This window comes from Anomaloglossus baeobatrachus, chromosome 2 (genome assembly GCF_048569485.1).
Source record: "Anomaloglossus baeobatrachus isolate aAnoBae1 chromosome 2, aAnoBae1.hap1, whole genome shotgun sequence".
Taxonomy (NCBI): Eukaryota; Metazoa; Chordata; class Amphibia; order Anura; family Aromobatidae; genus Anomaloglossus; species Anomaloglossus baeobatrachus.
Genome location: NC_134354.1, coordinates 119,088,960 through 119,102,601, shown reverse-complemented (window position 1 = coordinate 119,102,601; position 13,642 = coordinate 119,088,960). Strand labels below are relative to the sequence as shown.

General features: G+C 45.3%; 1 protein-coding gene across 4 annotated transcripts in view; it reads left to right on the top strand.

Annotated features, from left to right (window-relative positions):
- Positions 1-13,642, top strand: part of RAP1GAP2 (RAP1 GTPase activating protein 2) — a 1,154,914-nt gene that overhangs the window by 516,788 nt on the left and 624,484 nt on the right. The gene's annotated exons all lie outside the window — the stretch shown is intronic.

Sequence of the window (13,642 nt, the reverse complement as noted above, 5' to 3'; positions counted from 1 at the left end):
TGAGACTGGAGGGAGGCAGAGGCTGAGACTGGGGAGAGACTGGAGGGAGGCAGAGGCAGAGACTGGGGGGAGGCTGGAGGGAGGCAGAGGCTGAGACTGGGGGGAGGTTGGAGGGAGGCAGAGGCTGAGACTGGAGGGAGGCAGAGGCTTAGACTATGGGGAGGCTGGAGGGAGGCAGAGGCTGAGACTGGGGGAGACTGGAGGGAGGCTGAGGCTGAGACTGGGGGGAGGCTGGAGGGAGGCAGAGGCTGAGACTGGGGGGAGGCTGGAGGGAGGCAGAGACTGAGACTGGGGGGAGGCTGGAGGGAGGCAGAGGCTGAGACTGGGGGGAGGCTGGAGGGAGGCAGAGGCTGAGACTGGAGGGAGGCAGTGGCTGAGACTGGGGGGAGGCTGGAGGGAGGCAGAGGCTGAGACTGGAGAGAGGCAGAGGCTGAGACTGGGGGGAGGCTGGAGGGAGGCAGAGGCTGAGACTGGAGGGAGGCAGAGGCTGAGACTGTGGGGAGGCTGGAGGGAGGCAGAGGCTAAGACTGGGGGAGGCTGGATGGAGGCAGAGGCAGAGACTGGGGGGAGGCTGGAGGGAGGCAGAGACTGGGGGGAGGCTGGAGGGAGGCAGAGGCTGAGACTGTGGGGAGGCTGGAGGGAGGCAGAGGCAGAGACTGGGGGGAGGCTGGAGGGAGGCAGAGGCTGAGACTGGGGGGAGGCTGGAGGGAGGCAGAGGCAGAGACTGGGGGGGAGGCTGGAGGGAGGCAGAGGCAGAGACTGGAGGGAGGCAGAGGCTGAGACTGGAGGGAGGCAGAGGCTGAGACTGGGGGGAGACTGGAGGGAGGCAGAGGCTGAGACTGTGGAGAGGCTGGAGGGAGGCAGAGGCTGAGACTGGGGGAGGCTGGAGGGAGGCAGAGGCAGAGACTGGGGGGAGGCTGGAGGGAGGCAGAGGCAGAGACTGGGGGGAGGCTGGAGGGAGGCAGAGGCTGAGACTGGGGGGAGGCTGGAGAGAGGCAGAGGCTGAGACTGGGGGGAGGCTGGAGGGAGGCAGAGGCAGAGACTGGGGGGAGGCTGGAGGAAGGCAGAGGCTGAGACTGGGGGGAGGCTGGAGGGAGGCAAAGGCAGAGACTGGGGGGAGGCTGGAGGGAGGCAGAGGCTGAGACTGGAGGGAGACAGAGGCTGAGACTGGAGGGAGGCAGAGGCTGAGACTGGGGAGAGACTGGAGGGAGGCAGAGACTGGGGGGAGGCTGGAGGGAGGCAGAGGCTGAGACTGGGGGGAGGTTGGAGGGAGGCAGAGGCTGAGACTGGAGGGAGGCAGAGGCTTAGACTGTGGGGAGGCTGGAGGGAGGCAGAGGCTGAGACTGGGGGAGGCTGGAGGGAGGCTGAGGCTGAGACTGGAGGGAGGCTGAGGCTGAGACTGGGGGGAGGCTGGAGGGAGGCAGAGGCAGAGACTGGGGTGAGGCTGGAGGGAGGCAGAGGCAGATACTGGGGGGAGGCTGGAGGGAGGCTGAGGCTGAGACTGGAGGGAGGCTGAGGCGGAGACTGGAGGGAGGCTGAGGCTGAGACTGGAGGGAGGCTGAGGCTGAGACTGGAGGGAGGCTGGAGGGAGGCTGAGGCGGAGACTGGGGTAGGCTGAGGCTGGGGGGAGGCAAAGGCTGAGACTGGGGAAGAGAGGCTGATGCTGAGGGAAGATAGAGGCTGATGCTGGGGGAGAGAGGCTGATGTTGGGGGAGTGGGAGAGAGGGGCTAATGCTAGAGACAGAGGACAAGGGATGAGGGATAGTGCAATGACAAAATCGATTGGGTGGGGGGAGTGTAAGGACTCAGAATAAGAGGGGGCAGCATTGGGAGCTCATTGTGAAGAAGGGGCAGCATGTGTGGGATCAGTATGGAGTGGAGCAATGTAGGGGAGTCAATATCAAGAGTGAGGTAGTGTGTGTGGGGGGGGGGGTCTCAGCATAAGCGTTAGTGTGGTGGTCTTAGCATGAGTGGGGCAACATGAAGGTCTCATTATGGAAAAGAGGAAGGCCGCATTAGGAGCTCATGGAGAGGGACAGCATGCATGGGACATTGTGAGAAGGGGGCAGCATGCATGGGACACTGAGGAGGGGGCAGCATGCATGAGACATTGTGAGGAGGGGGCAGCATGCATGGGACATTGTGAGAAGGGGGCAGCATGCATGGGACACTGAGGAGGGGGCAGCATGCATGAGACATTGTGAGGAGGGAGCAGCATGCATGGGACATTGTGAGGAAGGAGCAGCATGCATGGGACATTGTGAGGAGGGAGCATCAAGCATGAGACATTGTGCGGAGGGAGCAGCATGCATGGGACATTGTGAGGAGGGAGCAGCATGCATGGGACATTGTGAGGCGGGAGCAGCATACATGAGACATTGTGAGGAGGGGGCAGCATGCATGAGACATTGTGAGGAGGGAGCAGCATTCATGGGACATTGTGAGGAGGGAGCAGCATGCATGGGACATTGTGAGGAGGGGCAGCATGCATGGGACATTGTGAGGAGGGAGCAGCATGCATGGGACATTGTGAAGAGGGGGCAGCATGCATGGGACATTGTGAGGAGAGAGAAGCATGCATGGGACATTGTGAGGAGGGGGCAGCATGCATGGGACATTGTGAGGAGGGGGCAGCATGCATGGGACATTGTGAGGAGGGGGCAGCATGCAAGGGACATTGTGAGGAGGGGGCAGCATGCAAGGGACATTGTGAGGAGGGAGCAGCATGCATGGGACATTGTGAGGAGGGGGCAGCATGCATGGGACATTGTGAGGAGGGGGCAGCATTCATGGGACATTGTGAGGAGGGGGCAGCATTCATGGGACATTGTGAGGAGGGGGCAGCATGCATGGGACATTGTGAGGAGGGGGCAGCAAGCATGGGACATTGTGAGGAGGGAGCAGCATGCATGGGACATTGTGACGAGGGAGCAGCATGCATGGGACATTGTGAGGAGGGGGCAGCATGCATGGGACATTGTGAGGAGGGGGCAGCATGCATGGGACATTGTGAGGAGGGGGCAGCATGCATGGGACATTGTCCTCACATCATGCTGCTCCCTCCTCACAATGTACAGATCATATTTCATAATCGAGGAAGGTGTGGTGCATATACAGTAGTTTATAAGGGAGGGCAGTGTGGTGTTTATTAGGGGCAGTGTCACAGTCACAGTATATAAGTGGGGACGGTGTGGTGGGAATATTTTATACTCATGCTATGTTTTGATGTGCCTGTGGTGATTCCCATTGGGGGGGGGGGGTTCGTTTCTTATTGATACTTTTTAAAGTGTGCTACAGAGTAGATCTGCCTTAAACAGATGTCGTGTGCGAAAACTCAGTTTTACGTTGTCACTAAGGGGCGCGACCACTTAAAGTGCCTAGGGCAGCATGAAGGCAAAATACAGCCCTGAAGATAGAGGTAATTATCCAATGACTGGTGGACAAACTAGATAGTTCATACAGGAAAGCTGTCCACTACCTGTCAATGGAGATATAATAATTAAGCTATATGCACTCTAGGGTTCAAGTGGTGTCTGCCCCATTCCACGATGGCTGTCCCTCAAAGCTGTTCCTAATCTCCCTCAAAAGATATTAGGTAGCCTTACTGGACTAATACATATACATAACACTCAAATCCAGATAAATTATTCAAGGTATAAGTCACTTATCTTATGAGAGTATTCAGGGCATCATCATCGTGGTACTTTTTCATTGGTGCCTAGTGACACTCAGAAATCCTATACTCCTTCTCATAGTAAAGGGAATTATCCCAGGGTCGATGCGTTTCCCCCCAGTTATATGCTGGGAGACAAAAACATGGTACAGTCACCTGTGGAATAAATATTTAAATTAAGAGCCCTGTGCATTATTTTATATGGCGGACTATGGAGTTGCATGAAATTGTATGAAGGACTATGGTGTGTGCATTATAGTATATGGATGACTATGGGAGTGCATTATTTTATATGGAGGACTATGGGGGTGCATTATACTATATGTAGGACTGTGGGGGTGCATTATTTTATATGGAAGACTATGGGGGTGCACTAAATTGTATGGAGGACTATGTGGTGCACATTATACTATATGAGGCACCATGGGGTGTGCATTTTTTTAATGGAGGACTATGGGGTGCATTATATTATATGGAAGACTTTGGGGATCATTATACTATATGGAGGAATATGTGGGATGTATTATATTATATGTAGTACTCGGATGTGCATTATATAATATGGAGGACTGGGGGCATTATATTATATGGTAGATAATAAGGTGTGCATTATTCTATATGGAGAACTATGGGGTGTGCATTATACTATATGAAAGACTATGGGTGTGCATTATTCTATATGGGGGCCCATTATATTATATGGAAGGCTATGTCTAGGCCGCAATACTATTTGGAGGGCTATGATGAAGCCTTCATACATTGTGTAGGGCTGTTTGAAGGGCCATTATACAGTATGCAAGCAATTATACAGTATAAAGGTTTGTGAGGGGTCCATAATACTGTGCAGAGGTCTGTGTGGTGGACATTATACTGTTTGGAAGCCATGTGAGGACCATTAGACAGTGTGAAGAGGTAAGGGGGCCATTATACTGTGAGTAATCCTATTATACTGCATTGAGGGCTATGTGAGGGTCACAGATCGAGTGTCATACTGTTTTGGGGTCACCATACTTGAGAGGGGTACAGTAGGGTCATCATACCTTGCATGTCTGAAGGGTATTGTGGAGAAACTTACAATGTGGGTACTGTGTAGTGTTTGTGGGACAGTTTTGTTGGTATGACACTTGATGGGCTCAAGGAAAGGGGATTCTAGAGGCTTCAATAGGAGGCAAATTACTTTGTAAGGACAGCAAAGTTTTGAGATATGCTCTTCTTTGACCCAGCTGAAAAGTAATTCTTCCTTTTTTATGGGGGGAGGGGGCAAATATAACTTCTGCCATGGGCCACCATGATTTCTATGTATACCCCTAGCATGGCTGCTACATTCCATGTAGAACAGATGGAGATAGCCAAGTACATTGATTTAGATAGGAATTGTCTATGGCCAACGTCTGTTATTGCAGCCTAAGAGGGCTAAGTGGCAATTGATTACACTCATTTGCCTTTGTTACGCTCTTTGTCAATGAGTTGCATTGTTTCCTTTTAAACGATTCTCTTATTGACCAGTTCTGGTGGAGGAACCGTCACTGGAAGCTTGTATCTTTGGCACAGTTGGGGTCATGTGTTTATAGTCATTGAGTTTTATCCATCCGTAAAGGTAAATGTCTCCCAGCACAGAGTGTAGGTGTATCTTGTGATGGATCTGCTCCATGCCCATCGCCTTGTGCAGGCAGCCGTTTAATGACACCTGTCATGTATTTTCATGTAATTAGAAGTATATTTAAAATCGCTGTTCCTCATTTGATATGGCGTGTTAATTATATGCATATGTGGCCCAGGTGCAAATCAGACACGACTTGATTGAATTGATTGTTTTTCATTTGTGCACATTAAAAGTTGATGATGTGTGATTGCCATAGGTTCCATATTGATTGTTGTATATTTTACGAGCTGTGTGATTGCCGCATACAATACTATACCTTACTGACAGACTGCTGCTGCGTATCAGGCTACCAGACAAAGAGCATTCATTGGATTATTCCTAGAATTATCAAGACGTCTAGAAGTTTAATATTTGGTCAAAATTATAACAATGGTATAAATTTTGATATCACATCATATTCATCATTATTTAGCTTTTATATTCATATTTTTCATCTTCATACCCAGGTAAGACGCTTCTGGCATTGTCTATTGGTCATGAGTGGCTTGACACAAAGAATGCGACACTTGTAGCCCATGTCCTGGATACATCTGTGTGTGGTGTCTCTTGAAGCACTGACTCCAGCAGCAGTCCACTCCTTGTGAATCTCCCCCAAGTTTTTGAAAGGCCTTTACTTAACAATCCTATCAAGGCTGCGGTTATCCCGGTTGCTTGTGCAGCTTTTTCTACCACACTTTATCCTTCCACTCATCTTTCCATTAATATGTTTGGATACAGCACTCTGTGAACATCCAGCTTCTTTAGCAATGACCTTTTGTGGCTTATCCTCCTTGTGGAGTGTGTCAATGACTGCCTTCTGGACATCTGTCAAGTCAACAGTCTTCCTCAGGATTGTGTAGTTTACTGAACCAGACTAAGGGACTATTTTAAACCCTTAGGAAGCCTTTGCAGGTGTTTTGTGGTAATTATTCTAATTTTCTGAGATAATGCTTTTTGGGTTTTCATTGGCTGTAAGCCATAATCATCAACATTAACAAAAATAAACACTTAAAATAGATCACTCTGTGTGTAATGACTCAATATAATATGTGTTTCACTTTTTGTATTGAATTAGTGAAATAAATTAACTTTTTGATGATATTCTAATTTATTAAGAAACACCTGTATCAAATGTATCACTTTAGCTATAGATTTGGCACAAAATCCCTACGCGCATCATTATAAGCATGGTAGTATACGTACCAGTGCTAGATAAGAGCCCGAGACCTAAGTGTCAAACATTGTTTTTGACAAATTGTTGCTTTTTTCTATATATTACTTACACTGTTAGAAATGATGGGAGATCAATGTGTCCAAAGTTAAGCATTAATGTAGAATTTTGAGCAAATTTTGACTTCTCATGCTCATTATATTATATTATGTATGTATATATATATATATATATATATATATATATATATATATATATATATATATATATATATGTGTGTGTGTGTGTGTGTGTGTGTGTGTGTGTGTGTGTATATATATATATATATATACATATACAGTACAGACCAAAAGTTTGGACACACCCCATTCAAAGAGTTTTCTTTACTTTCATGACTCTCAAAAAAATTGTAGATTCACATTGAAGCATCAAAACTATGAATTATTAACACATGTGGAATGAAATAATTAGAAAAGTGTGAAACAACTGAAAATATGTCTTATATTCAAGGTTCTTCAAAGTAGCAACCTTTTGCTTTGATTACTGCTTTGCACACTCTTGGTATTCTCTTGATGAGCATCAAGAGGTAGTCACCGGAAATGGTCTTCCAACAGTCTTGAAGGAGTTCCAGAGATGCTTAGCACTTGTTGGCCCTTTTGCCTTCACTCTGCGGTCCAGCTCACCCCAAACCATCTCAATTGGGTTCAGGTGTGGTGACTGTGGAGACAAGGTCATCTGGCGTAGCACCCCATCACTTTCCTTCTTAGTCAAATAGTCCTTACATAGCCTGGAGGTGTGTATGGGGTCATTGTCCTGTTGAAAAATAAATGATGGTCCAACTAAACGCAAACCGGATGGAATAGCACGCTGCTGCAAGATGCTGTGGTAGGCATGCTGGTTCTGTATGCCTTCAATTTTGAATAAATCCCCAAGAGTGTCACCAGCAAAGCACCCCCACACCATCACACCTCCTCCTCCATGCTTCACGGTGGGAACCAGGCATGTAGAGTCCATCCGTTCACCTTTTCTACAAAGACACGGTGGTTGGATCCAAAGATCTCAAATTTGGACTCCTCAGACCAAAGCACATATTTCCACTGGTCTAATGTCCATTCCTTGTATTCTTTAGCCCAAAAAAGTCTCTTCTGCTTGTTGCCTGTCCTTAGCAGTGGTTTCCTAGCAGCTATTTTACCATGAAGGCCTGCTGCATAAAGTCTCCTCCTTATAGTTGTTCTAGAGATGAGAAGGTGTGTTCAAACGTTTTGTCTGTACTGTATATATATATATATATATATATATATATATATATATATATATAAAATTTCCATTTACTAGAGGAGAGCTTTACCCTTCATACAAAGGCAGTGAGGCACCATATGGTCATGCTCCATACAGGCTCCAAGCTTATGGCTCTGCAGTTTGAATACGTTCTCATGCTTATGGATTTGCAGACATTCCATTCCCACATAGAGAAGTATTTGTGAGGCATTGTATGTTTCTGGAAACAATAGTTCTAGAAGATAATCTTGCTGAAAAGTGATATGCTGCAACTATGGTTCAAATGGATGTCATATGACAGACTATGGGTCTATTGTATTCTTTGGGTGCCTGCAACATACATATTCTAAATACAGCACCTGGCATGTCCCCTAAAGGGTGGTTATGTAGCTTATATTTGGTTTCATTAGTACCCGCATTATAAAAATCATTGCCATTTCTAGCTGGCCAAGTTTATAGAGACAGGTATCCTCCCACAGAAAATGCCACTCGTTGGTTAATGTGAAGTAGAGCTTGCAGCTTAGAATTAGATGAAACTTTTAATTTTTGTAGAGGTTTCTGTCTTCCTGGAGGGCTCTCATTGCCACTTCTCCTTTACAAGCTGTTAAGGAAGTTTGACTGTCAAGAAGCAATCTGCTAATTAGTCTCCAGTACTCTGAAGACAGTGAGCATGAAGATAAAGAATGACATCCCAAAATGGCTCTTCACATAGGTTTAATGAGCTTCTTCTTAGTAAATAAGTGCTTTAATCTCCAGGAGAGATTATGGTTTTAAGGCTAGATTCAAGTTCATTATTCACTTCTCATCAGATCACACCGAGTGACCAAGTTGGTCTGGAGACTCGGGATGACTATCTGTGAAGACCAATTATTCAGTTGTTATCATGCAGGATATGAGCAGCGCTCAGTACATATACATCATGTATTGGTTTCCTATCTCACTTCAATGGACATAGGGTAAAACAAACTAAAATCTACTTTCATCGTAAGTGGCTTCAGAGCTGAAATCTCCCAGCATTCCTAAGTTTACAAATAAACTTCTTTACTTATCCTATCATAATCAATTATTTATATTGAATTATATAAATCATACTGAATTCCAACCAATTTTGTAGCCAATTATTGTTAAAAGCTTTTGCAATTGCTTCACGTCTTGCAGCATTCCCTGCTGGCTCAGTGTCTATACAAGACAGGCTACCAGACATTTTAATGTAAGTATACAATAGGAAAAATTAACTTTCAGAAAGCAAAGCAGAAGAAAGTAACAGTTTAAAAGTAATCTTTGGCATACATCGTCAAGAAAAGCATTGGTGGATTTCCGCAGATTTATAAAGGCGGGTCTTGATATTAACACGTTTTACCTTAGTATCCACATAAGACAATTAATACAAAACATGGGCCAAGCAAGCTATGAAGTTTATAGGAGAAACCAAAAAAATAAACCTATAACAATTGTATTAAAAAATGTTCTTCTAAAGGAATGTTTTACTCAAAGAGGATGATATGTATACTTAATGATTTATAGAATGAAAATCCATCAGAAAAAATATGTTTCAGTTGAAGGGGTGAAATCATAAAGAGAAGATTGGTTGGAAAGGTTTAAGGCGGGCTTTGCACACTACGACATCGCAGGCCGATGCTGCGATGCCGAGTGCGATAGTGCCCGCCCCGTCGCAGCAGCGATATGTGGTGATAGCTGGCGTAGCGAAAGTTATCGCTACGCCAGCTTCACACACACACTCACCTGCCGTGCGACGTCCCTGTGGCCGGCGACCCGCCTCCTTGTTAAGGGGGCGGGTCGTGCGGCGTCACTGCGACGTCACACGGCAGGCGGCCAATCAGAGCGGAGGGGCGGAGATGAGCAGGATGTAAACATCCTGCCCACCTCCTTCCTTCCGCATATCCTACGGAAGCCGCAGTGAGGCCGGTAGGAGACGTTCCTCGCTCCTGCGACTTCACACACAGCGATGTGTGCGGCCGCAGGAGCGAGGAACAACATCGGACCATTGCGTCAGCGTAATTATGAATTACGCCGACGCTGTACCGATGATACGATTACGACGCTTTTGCGCTCATTAATCATATCATCCAGCCTTTACACACTGCGATGTCGCATGCGATGCCGGAAGTGCGTCATTTTCAATTTGACCCCACCGACATCGCACCTGCGATGTCGCAGTGTGCAAAGTGCCCCTAACTTCACTTAGAGGGATGTTCCTATACTTTGATAATGATGAACAGTCTTTAGTATCCGTGGATGTCCTGCAGACCTGCTACTATTCATTTGAAACCCAGAAACCCCTACTAATCAGCTGTTCTCAATAGAGATGAGCAGACGACTTGAAGTTCGGTTCGGCAGGGTCAGCCAAACTTTCAAATAAGTTTGGTTTGGGACCTGAACTTGATCTAAAACCCTAATGGAGGTCACTAATTGGGCAGTTTGGGTCTCCGCCCACATGCAGCCAGCCATCAACAGATTACTTCCGGGGTGGGGCTTTTCCCATTTATTTTTTTGGTGCACACTACATCTGATCACGCTGTTGTTACCCCCAGTGCGAGCCGATCAAACACTGCAAGCGGCTCATACTGGGCTGAGCACCGAGCGTACCCAAGCACAGAGATGCTCACCCAAGTGAAGTTCATGCATAAAGCACCTGAACTCAGTTTTTTCATAAAAATCCGAACACCGAACCTCGGGTTTGCTCATCTCTAATTCTCATCACCGCCGGTGGACTGATATAAGCAGTTATTGAGTTGAACAGCACAGTTCCGTCAACTTTTTAGTGGCGTCTAATGGATATTATGGATTCACTCCAATTCCTAACAACTGACTGGCAGCAATGCTGGGTGTCTGACCCCTATTGATTTGATTTTAATGACCTCTTCTAGGGACTTAGGGAGAGATCATCAATATCAAAACATTAGACCAATCTTTTAGGTGTCTTCCGTGGCCTCATTGTAGCCTTAAAACATAACCGTAGTTTTAATCTTTATTTCACAAATCAATAATGCACAAGAAAATAAGCAACTTTGTAGTGTGTCTTATCAGACATAATTTTTCTAGGGTGCGCATGATGGCTTAGTAAATAATGAGGCCTACCTCAAATAATCCCTTTGATATATATATATATATATATATAGCTGAATGTGTGTATGTGTGTGTATGTATGTCCGGGATTGGCATCTGCATCGTCGCAGTTACAGCCACTCACACATCTGGACCCCGAGAGCATCATAGGCTATGTTGTGAGGTGAAATTTTAACCCCACGCGTTTCAATTTACCAATCAATTTTCCCCCTATCTACATAATGGGGAAAAATTGAAATGAAAAGTGTATCAGCACCGTCGCATTTACAATCACGAAATTTTGCACAGACACCTCATGTGACTCAGGGAACGTCGTAGACTATGTTTTGACAGGAAAATTTAACCCCGCGCTTTACTGTTACACTCAAAAAAACATGCCTTCAGTAAAGTAAATGGAGCCTGGAACTACAGGTTATTAGTAGGAGCTGTGAGTGGTTGCTATAGGAACAAAAGACATTCATAGTATAAGAAGCTTATATGTGAGGTAATAAGATGTCGGTGGGGAGACGGATAGAGAGAGACAGACAGAGACAGAAAGAGACAGACCTGTAAAGAGACAGACAGAGACAAACGGTGAAAGAGACAGACAGAGACAGACGGAGAAAAAGAGAGACAGACCTGGAAAGAGAAAGATGGGGAAAAAGACAGACAGACATGCAGACAGGGACCAGACATGCAGACTGGGACAGAGACAGGCAGACAGGGAAGGAGGAGACAGCCAGAGAGACAGACAAAGATAGATGGGGAAAGAAACAGACATTGATAAAAACAGACGAGGAAAGAGACAGTACAATAGAGACAGACAAAGACAGGCAGACAGGGAAAGAGACAGACCTGGGAAAGAGACAGACCTGGGAAGAGACAGATGGGAAAAGAAACCGAGAGATAGAGACAGACAAAAAAAGAGACAGATACAGGCAGACCTGGAAAGAGACAGACCTGGAAAGAGACAGACGGGGAAAGAGACAGACAGAGACAGACGGGGAAAGAGACAGATGGGGAAAGAGACAGATCTGGAAGGAGACAGACAGAGCACATTACTTGGCCAATTTAGTTAAATCTGTGTGGAATATCTGTGGTGTTGAAATATATGTTGTGAAATGCTTCTATTAGCTTAGTTTTTGCCTTTTAATAATTACATTTCTATCTAATTGTTTTGTGGTTTTTGTGTGCAGAATACATTTTTGTTAATACATTCTATTTTGTTAACAGTAGTTATTAACTCGGGCGAAGCCAGGTAGTACAGCTAGTAAATATGTATGTTTGCATACCTCCCAGGAGTAAATGTAAAAAAATGTTTTTTGAGGCCTTCCTCTATGTTTATTGCAGTCCCTCCTTCTAATTTTTGGCATCCCTTGCACCAAGTGCATAGTCTTTATGCATAGGCTTTACTACTGGAGGGCTAGCTGCTGGAGAAGGGATAGTTGACCATTATAGGAATATAGTCAATGTTTCTTTCCTTGCTGTTCCAACTTAAAACCAAAACACCTTTTCCATGCTACATGTATTAGATTCTATTCCCTATTAATAGTGCTGTTAGCTATATACATAATTTAATATGCGCAAGGCGTGCAGTAAGGGACGGGGAACTGGATGTGCTGCTGATGGTGCATGCACAGGCAGAGATTGTGGGTCAGGGGAAACTGTGCCTGCTGCATGAGCACAACAAACAAGCTCATCCACGAGACCAAGCTGCCTGTGCCACTTTAAAGGGGAGCGCGAGACACCACTCCTGAAAGCTGAACAGTGCAAACAGTTTATCGGTAGATAACAAATAATACCCAGTTTGGGAGTCAGAATGTTTTTAAAATTGTACCAGAATTAAACAGAGTCTTGCATATATGGCTATTGCTGGCTGTATTGCAGTCCCTTCTTGTCATTTTAGCTAGTCCTTGCACTGACTGTATAGGCTTTCTAAGTTTCGGAATACGAATGTTTTTAAATTGGACTAAAATTTAATCCCATCCCCCCCTCTACATCTCTTCCAGGGTGTACTGCACTACAATGTCTCCTTGTATTGATAGCTAGCCCTCATACTGAGTACAAAGGCTTTCACAGTTTGGAAGTCAGAAGGTTTTTAAAATTGTACCAGAATTGAATCAGAATCTCTCCTCAACATGTCTTTTAGGGGGTCATGCAGTCACTGCTTCTAATTTTTGGCAGACCTTGTATTTAGTGCAGGATCATAAGAAAGAAAATTCCAGCATCCAGTTTCCGAAATTCTTTTCTATAAAACTCATCCATTTATTAAGCAAAAATTAAAATATGACTTCTATGTAGACAAACGCATAATGGTATATGTTGCGTTTCAGACTCAAAGAGTCCTTAATCTAGAACTATACTATGTATCTATGTATAGTTCTAGATTAAGGACTCTCTCAGTCTGAAACGCATCATATACCATTATGCGTTTGTTTACATAGAAGTGATATTTTAATTTTTGCTCAATAAATGGATGAGTTTTAAAGAAAAAAATTTCGGGAACTGGATGCTAGATTTTCCTTTCTTATAATCCTCCGTTAATGCAGCCTGTTACCTATGAACTGACCCATGCACCGTCCTGGCAACTCACGAGTCTCCTTTAAATTTTTTTTTTTCTTATTTTTACTTACCTTGTATTTAGTGCATATACTTTGTAAGTGTTGGAGTCCCATTCCCTAACATTTTTAACAAAATGTGTATGAGGCTCTCCTTTATGTCTAAAACAGGGTGTATCAGAGTCCCTCTTCCTTCTAATTTGTGACCATTCTTGTATTGACCACATAGGCTTTGTGAGTTTCCCTCCTTCATA